The 9,396-nt window shown below is 38.0% G+C and overlaps 1 protein-coding gene across 8 annotated transcripts in view; it reads left to right on the forward strand.

The window, feature by feature from the left end:
* NLGN1 (neuroligin 1) overlaps positions 1 to 9,396 on the forward strand; it is an 806,764-nt gene that overhangs the window by 573,986 nt on the left and 223,382 nt on the right. The gene's annotated exons all lie outside the window — the stretch shown is intronic.

Raw genomic sequence — 9,396 nt, forward strand, 5'->3', positions numbered from 1 at the left:
TAAAAGAAGTTCATCATGCCTAGTCAGTTTGGCTCAGTGGATAGAACGTTGGCCTGCAGACTGAAGAGCCCGGGTTTAATTATGGACAATGGCACACACCCAGGTTGCATGCTCAATCCACAGTAGGGGTCACGCAGGAGGCAGCTAATCAATGATTCTCTCTAATTATTGATATTTCTATCTCCCTCTTCCTCTCTGAAATCAATAATATATATAGATAAAAAATATATAGATATTTTCTAAAAATTCCTTCATGCAGGAGGAAAATGTACATCAGAAATTTGAATCTACATATAGAACAAAAGCACTAGAGAAGGAATAGATAAGGCAAAATTGAATCTTTGAGTTTTCCTATTCTTAATCAATCTACAATGTAACCATTTAAAATAGTAACAGTGACAATGGATTGGGTGATTATAGCTTATAAATAAATAAATAAAGTGAGTGACATTAATGCTAATGAAAAGAATATCAATTCCTCTGTTATAAATCACCTGCATCACATGTGAAGTGTAAAATGTTGTTTTTTTTTAATCTTTATTGTTGAAGGTATTACATATGTCCCCTTTTCCCCCATTGACTTCTTCCAGTTCAACCCTGCCCATCACCCCAAACCTTCCCCACCCTATGGTCTGTGTCCATGGGGTATACATATATGCATACAGGTTCATCTCTTCCCACCTACTCACTTGCCCCTGCCTTCCCTCTTAGGTTTGACAGTTGTTCAATGCTTCTATGTCTCTATATCTATTTTTGTTCATCAGCTTATGTTGTTCATTAGATACCACAAATGAGTGAAATTATGTGATATTTATCTTTCTCTGACTGACTTATTTCCATAGCATGCTGCTCTCCAGGTCCTGCCTATCAGCAAATAATTGGATTAAAAGCCAGTGGTACATCTACACAATGAAATACTATGCAGCTGTAAAAAAAGAAAGAATTCTTTTATTTTTAAAAAAATATATTTTATTGATTTTTCACAGAGAGGAAGAGAGAGGGATAGAGTTAGAAACATCGATGAGAGAGAATCATTGATCAGTTGCCTCCTGCACACCCCCTACGGGGGATGTGCCCGCAACCAAGATACATGCCCTTGACCGGAATCGAACCCAGGACCTTTCAGTCAGAAGGCCGACACTCTATCCACTGAGCCAAACCGGTTTCGGCAAGAAAGAACTCTTAACCACTTGCAACTGCATGGATGGACCTGTAAAATATTATTTGAAGGTGGATTTAGGTTAATTTAAAATGTTTATTTTAGCCCGGATAGTGTTGTTCAGTGGTTGAAGGTCGACCTGTGAACCAGGAAGTCACTGGCTCAGTTCCCAGTCAGGGCAGATGCTCAGGTTGCAGATTAGATCCCCAGCTGGGGGCTTTCAGGAGACACCTAATCAATCAATGATTCTCTCTCATCATTGATGTTTCTATCTTTCTCTCCCTCTCTCTTTCTCTCTGAAATCAATAAAAATATATTTTTAAAATGTGTATTGTAAACTGTAATGCAGCCACTAAAATTATAAAAAATAATAATTGATACACTAAAAGTGGAGATAGACTCATATAAAATACTTGTTCAACATCAGAGAAGGCATAAAATGGGAGTGGCGGTGAGGACCAAAGAGATAAAAGGAGCAAACATAACAAATAGAAAAGAATTTCAAATTAGGTAGATATAAATCTGATGATAATAATTTCTTCAATTGTGAATAGCCTAAATAGACCAATTAAAAAGAAATATTCTGAGAGTGGATAAAAAACCAAGACTCTAATATATATGTCTATGAAAAATCAACTTTATATATGAAGACTCAAATAGGTAAAAAATTAAAGGATGCAGAAATGTATGCCATGCTAATCCTAATCAAAACAATGCTAGAGGAGCAATGTGAATTTCAGACATAGCCAATTTCAGGACAAGGGAGATTTCTTTCTTTTTTTTTTTTTTTTTTTAATATTTTATTGATTTTGTACAGAGAGGAAGGGAGAGAGATAGAGAGTTAGAAACATCGATGAGAGAGAGTCATCGATCAGCTGCCTCTTGCACACCCCCTACCGGGGATATGCCCGCAACCAAGGTACATGCCCTTGACCGGAATCGAACCCTGGGACCCTTCAGTCCCCAAGCTGACGCTCTATCCATTGAGCCAAACCGGTCTCGGCGACAAGGGAGATTTTCAAGGATTAAGAGGCGATTGCATGTGTCTAACATCATAACGGATGTTATTCTTTTCATTATCTCATTCATTCCTCATGAAAATCCAATTGGTGGGTAGCATTTACTCTATGTTTGAATATAAAGAGAATGATAAAATGTGGAAAAAATGGTATTGCATTGGCTTCCATTAGCTAAATAAGTTCCATTGAAACATCAAACAGAAAATTGGCATTTGAAACTGCAAACAGGGACTCAACACACCATTGTATTTGTTAATCTTGTATGACATTGATTATTGTCATATAAACCTATTCAAAACTGCACAAGAGACCCAGGAAGGCATGTGGTCAGCAGAACCTTTCATGCTAGTGTTTTGTCATATGTGGTGTGTGATTTTGTCTCATAGGTTACTGATGTCATACAGTCTCTGTCACATGTAATCCCGGTGGCAATCTCCACTGCTCTCCAATGTCTCACGGCTTTGCCTCGTGGCTTAATATTGGGCTAGGTATGTCCTTAGTACATTTCATCTCCCTGCCAAGTTTGAGTTTGCTCCATTTAATGCAGCTCCTGCCTTGGTGTCCTGCTACCATTTATCATCCATAAGCATCTCACCCTACAGAGCAGGGCTGACAGGAATGTGACTCCAGTGTTGCTGGTGCTGGCTGGGATCCAGGGTCTTGTTGCCAGTGGACTGCAATTCCACTTAAAAATACAAAGGGCTGATGGAGTTGCTGGTGAAACTGCCTGAGAAATTCACATGCTGACAAGTCTACATCCAATTATCAAAGCCCTGTACATCAGTATTTCAGGCCACTAACCTCATTCATGGTTACATGACCCTCTGGACAACTAACCTTATAAACTCCGCTTACAAAATAGACATATATTTATTATTTGGTTTAATGTGGGAAATGACATGGTTTCAGATAGCTTCACAATAATGAGATAGTGTCTTCTTATTATGAAATGTACATAGCAATTCATGACCTTAAACAAGAAACCAAATTTTATTGCTATAATATAAGTATTATTCTTTAAAAATACTGTCAATCAACTAGAGGACATTAGCAAGTAAAGCCAAGATTATAATTTAAAAAGTGAAATAAAACAAACAAGCAAAAAATTTAACCTTGATATTAATGCCACAGGCTTCCTTCACACTTCCTAGCTTTGAGAGTTTATCTTATAACTATTGCTTTTATATAACATACTCCTATATTGTGAGTATCATATGCCAGGTAATCCTTTAAGCATTTTATAAATATGAAATAATTTAATGCTCTAACAACTATATGAATTAGGTTATTATCCCCATTTTATTATTAAGAAACTGAGGTACAAAAAGCTTGAGTAACATTCCAAGGATCACAGTTAGAAAGTGTTGGAGCTGAGCATCCAACCAGGCAGAGGTGATGTATAATCTGAGATTATAACCACTTTTGTTTTGTAAAATTTCACTATAACCTCAAGCTATCTCCACTTTTTATGGAAGCAAGTCATTCCTCTAACACAGTGGTTCCCAACCTTTTTTAGGCCATGCCCTACTTAAGCATCTCTAAAATTCCATTACCCCCTACCCTCTTGAGAAATATAATTTTTATTATTTAAAAAGTGGAGGAAGCCTAAAAGGCCATTAATTTGGTCTAAATATTGTAGCTTCCAAAGAACATGGCACCCATGAGAGAGAAAAATAAAAGAACAAAAGGACAGTTGAAGTACTGAGGAAGAAATCACTAAGAAACTGTTACAAAAATAAAAATAATAAGAAGTGATATGAAAGAATAGCAAATAAAGTTTCAAAACATATAATAGAGAACTAAAATGCATGAATATGTCACAATGTATATTTATATGCTATATATGAGGCTCCTAGATCTAGAACAATAAGAAATGCAAAAAAATTCACTGTTAAAACTCATTCTCAAATTGCCCCCTTAAAAATCAAATTGCCCCCCTGTGGGGTGTGTGCCCCACATTGGGAACCACTGCTCTAACAAATCATGATAAGGACATTATAGATGCTCAGTGATTGCAGAGGAATTAGATAAGGAACAAAGGAGTTCAGTTTTTACCCAAGATTAAAAATTAAGTGCACAGCAAAGTTTAGTGACTTCACAGAAGCCAAATGAGATTGACAGCATTAACAGGAAAAATCTGATGAGAATTATATTGCCCAGGGTCAAATATGGACCCTTAGATAAATTTAAACCAGCAAGTGTCAAATGAATGAGGCAGCCTAAGGTAGGCAAAAGACAGCAAGCTGGGGATCACAAGTGAAAAGTTCTAATCTTTCTCATATCCTGGAACAACTGCTTATTTTTAGGGAGTCAGAGTATAATGTTATAGTTTCTGTAATCAGACAAACTAACTCTCCAGTCTGGGTTATTCATTTCCTCCCTGTGAGTCTGTCTTTTGGGGGAGTCCATGCATAGCTCCTTACTTATTTCCTTCAAAGCAGACATGTTTTCCACTTCTATTATTATTATTATTATTATTATTATTATTATTATTATTGACTGACAAGATTCAGCTAGACAGAGCAGACCTTTCTTAGAAGTGTATTTATCAAACTTGGCAGCCATGAAATTCTGCATAGCTGTACTGAGGTACTAGATTTGAGGCTATGTTCTGGAAACACAAAAAGAACACAGAGACTAGGTTCCTGACTTCAAAAAGCTGAGTTAAATGGGAAAGATAGATGTTGAAGTGTGCTGAGGTACAGATGGGCCAGGATTATTAAAGGCTCAAAGGAAAATTAGGGAGCAAAACCAAAACAAATTCTCTCTGGTGACACTTCATGCTTATGGAAAGAGGTTTCAAGCACTAAGTTGTACAGGCATCTTTTCAGTCACCTCTGTTTATGTTTCAAAATTGGGTATTGTTAGGGACATTTTCTCCATACGCTAGATTCAGAAGCAAGTGTCCCACCTTCCTGCAAAGCAGGCTAATGCCTGCAAAGCGGGCTAATGCCTGCCAGTGTAACTGAGCTCCTGAAAACTTCTCTTGGTGTTAGAGGCCACAGTGTTGATGGAAGCGCTGGTGATGTAATGTCCCTCAAAGAAAATGCTAAGTGACATCGAGCTCCATGGGCAGGTATATTTAGAAAGTGCCGCTGCACAAAATACTGTCTACTAATAAGCAAAGGTGAGGAAATAGAAAGCCAAACAATTCAGATATTAAATAAGATTGACAGTTAAGGATGAACTTGAATTTGTAGTGTGTTAATTTAGGATAAGTATTTTTTTTTAAAAGGCTAAACATGTTAATCATGGCATTTTGTAAGTTTTAGCACATTTTGCTTTCTCTGAAGTAAACACATGAAAAGAGTAATTAAGAGCTATAGATGAAGAGTAAGAGTGGTTTTCAAGACCTTAATTAAAGTGGTAATTTAAACAATAATAACGTGCAATTGACAATGTGGTAAAATATTGAAGAAGGCTAATGTGAGGATTAAAGTTTTTTAAAGTTTGAAGGAAAAGGTGTTGATGTAAAAATAAGGGTAGATATGATGGCTAATATTAATGCCTCCAATAATGATAAAAATATATAGAATGAACTTTATGATGCAAATACATTTTCAAATATGGAAAATTATGTTTCTTATTCAAAGAATGTTATGAGGCAGGAAGCCTCCTACAGAATATTAACTAAAACAAGGTAATAAAGAGAGAATGTGGCAGTTAGTTTGAATATAATATACTTAATTGGATATAATACAATTCTCATTTACAGGTTTAACTCTGTAAATCTCATTTGGCCTCTATGAGCAAGTCATTGAATTTTACTGCCCCACTAAATTGAAAGGTTTTGGTAAAATAAATAAATAAATAAAAAATAAATAAAAAAATAAATTTGCAGCAATGTCTAATTGTTCTGTGGCTAGTGGACAGTCCTTTTTACTTAATGAGCTAAGTTGATCCATTGAGATGGATCTTTTGCTTGGTTCTCAACTCATTCACAATATCGACATGGAATTTAACTGTATCCTGTGCCCTTTGTGTGATGTGATATGCCCTTTTGGAAAAAGATTCTCAACAGTAAGCCACATCTATGGCTTATCCTAAGGATAGCTTCTGTATCATGTAACAATTAATGATAAAGTGTAGCAAAGTTTTAATCTGATAATACCAAAAAAATAAAGTTTAATGCCACTTTTTTCATCTCTCATCTCCAAGTATTATTCAGAATGCCTATGCATATGCTTTGTCTTATGGATATTTCCTCTAAAATCGCTCACTGAATTTATCACTGGTAAAAGTAAGGAAACCTTTCAGACCTCCCCCCTCCTTCCCCCCCCAAAAAAAACAACAATAACAACAACAAAAACCAATAAACTAAAAACAACAATTACAAAGAGTTAAAGCCTTCTGACTTGGGGGATGGGGGGGGAAACAAACAAACTTACATTCTGGGTCCTAAATCTCTTTTGTTTCATTTTCTGATTATCTAAGTGACCTTTCATAAACCCTTCTTAAAGTGGTCCTTTCCCTTTTTCTAGAAAGCTTGAGGAACTAAGAAAACATATTCCAGCCCGCTCAATCCCTTTCCTTCCAGACCCACAGTAGCCAGTGATGCTTGTTTACTTTGTGTCTTGAAATATTCCATAATTGCTTCATGTACATACCACTTGAGGAAAAGAACATGCAACATTTTCCTTTTTTATGCTCCACACAATCTACCATAATCTTGAGCATCAAAAAATTGCTCGTTGCCTGTACACATTATTCACTTAGCTAGCTCCAATTTCAGCCAAAGTTCTTTCACATAGTATGAGACTCCCTAGGGCATTCAAAACAAGAGAGGCTTCCTTAGAAGCTAGTCATTTAGGAAGCAAGCATCCAGTCCCTGGCACGTCATACTTTTACCTTCAGATCCAGAACATCATTTTTACTTTAAAAAAAAAAAAAAAGGTGATTTTATGGAAGAGCTGTTCAATATCCTTAGATTAATTTTTGTATTTGCAAAGCCTTTTATTTGGCTCCAAGTGACTCCACCACCCCCACCTTGCCTTGAAGATGAAGCATTCAAAGGCATCAGGCAAGAAAGATAAGACACAGTAAGTTATTGAAGCGATTGGCGCTTGCTCCTTGCAAAGGACAAAATATATACACCTGAAAAGTGAAAACAGCAATAGAGTGATTCGCAAGGCCAACAAACGCAGCCGGGGTTTCTGGCGGTGAAGGTACAAAGGAGAGTGTGTTTGGAACCCTTTGTGTTCACGGTGCCTTTGTAGGCCTGTGACTGCCTGTGCTTAGGAAGATAAGAAACATTGAGAGGTAACAATTTTCTGGTTAAGAATGTGAGAAACTAAAGTAATAAAGGTAGGGCCTTCATGTTGCAGCAAAGGTAGCTGGAAAGCTTGTAGAAGTCGAGCTGCTGATGAGCCCAGAATAGAAATAAGGCCAATCCTCTGATGTACCAACCACTTTCCTGAAAAATGATCTCTCTGAGGTCAACTTTGGTTAACTCTCACAATTCAAAGGCGGTTTCTTCTCTCTCTCTCTCTGACTTTTCATAGCATTTGACATACTATACATGACACTCAGGCTGATGCGATTCTTCTGTTCTCTTTCTTTTTGCTTACTCCTTCTCCTTTTCAGGGTAAAGGGGCCAGGGACGAGGAAGGCTAAATGTCCACCATGAATCTACTTCTGATTAGCTCTGTGTGTTGTGAGGGGAGTGAGGGAAAAATAAGTCTTTTACTAGGAGAGGTCAAGAACATCCTTTAGAAGAAACTCTGAGCAAGTGATTGCCATCTATGTACAGGAGAGATGAGTAGTAAAAGCTAGGCAAGGAAATCTGAATGGATTCCAGACCCCACTAGGAGATTGAGGTTAAAGTGAAGGATAAATGAACCAAGGTCTATTGAAGGTCAACTTTGTTTATCTTCCTTTTGTTCAGTTGTATGAATTCTCTATAAGTTTTTGGAGATTAAACATTTGAGGTTATTATTGTAGGCACTTATTTATAATTCTGTATGCCTAAGTTTCTCTCTCTCTCTCTCTCTCTCTCTCTCTCTCTCTCTCTCTCTCTCTCTCTCTTTCTCTCTCTGTTTTCTTCTCATTATAGCTGTCCCTTTAGCATTTCTTGCAATGCTGGCTTGGTGGTGATAAACTTCATTAGCCTTTTTTTGTCTCCTCATTTTGGCTGCCTGTTTAGGTCTTCGACAATATATTAGGTAGATCTGCTTTGCTTCCCAATGTCTAGTGTAGGACAGTGTCAAATGTTGTTTCTGACTAATTAGAGCAGGCAAAAATTTAAAGCCACTAGAGTCCTGCCTCTGCCTGCAGACTGATTGGATTCAGGCAATAGTCCACAGGTGTGACAAGAGGTTTTCTAACAGAGTGGGGCCATTGCCTCTGCCTGGAAGCTAATTGATCTCAGTCTGCCTCAGAAACTCCACAGCCTGGAGCAAATGACTTTTCAATAAGGTGGGTCAACTGTCTTCCCCCAGGCAAAAACCACCTGGATAGCAAAAGTCTACCTGAGAAAGATGACCTCCAAATCTTAAGAGAATGACTCAGCACAGGAAAACTGGGGTGACTGCCTTCCAAGCTCTAACTCCAGAGCCCCCAACCCTAGCTTTTGCTCACTCAGCTCCAGTCCACTCTGCCCTCCCTCTTCCTGAACCCAAGGTGAGTGGCTGCACATGAAATTTTGTGCATTGACCTCTTAAAGAAGTAACCTGAATTTCTAGCCATCTCTCCTTGACAGACAGTAGCCCAACTGCTTTTCACAGCCAGATGTTTACTGGGTAACTTTCTCATTTCTGGTGCTCTCTGCTGGGGGTGGGAGGGTGGACACCTTGGGGATTAGACCCCAGAGTTCTCAGTGGTAAACCTCCACAGCTGAGATATCTAAACAGAACTTTAGCTGCCATGGGATCCTAGCTAGCCCTTTTGTACCTCTGCCCTTCCTACCAGTCTCTATGTGGTCTCCACTTTCCGTCCTTGCTTATCAGGGTTCTCTCTTGCCAATCTTTAGCTGATTATTCAGGATGGGGTTGTTGTTTCTTTTGTATTTTTAGTTGTAATTACAGTTTGGTCCTAGGAGTGGGTCAGTATAGCATCCACTTACTCCACCACAATTTTTAATCCTCCATTGATTTTTCAGAAAGAGTGGAAAAGAGTGAGGGAGGAGAGAGTGAAACATTGATGTAAGAGAGACACATCAATTGGTTTCCTCCTGCATGTACCCTGACCAGGGCCAGGGATTAAATCTGCAACCCAGATATA

The sequence above is a fragment of the Pipistrellus hanaki genome, assembly GCF_964339955.1.
Source record: "Pipistrellus hanaki genome assembly, chromosome: 2".
Classification (NCBI taxonomy): Eukaryota; Metazoa; Chordata; class Mammalia; order Chiroptera; family Vespertilionidae; genus Pipistrellus; species Pipistrellus hanaki.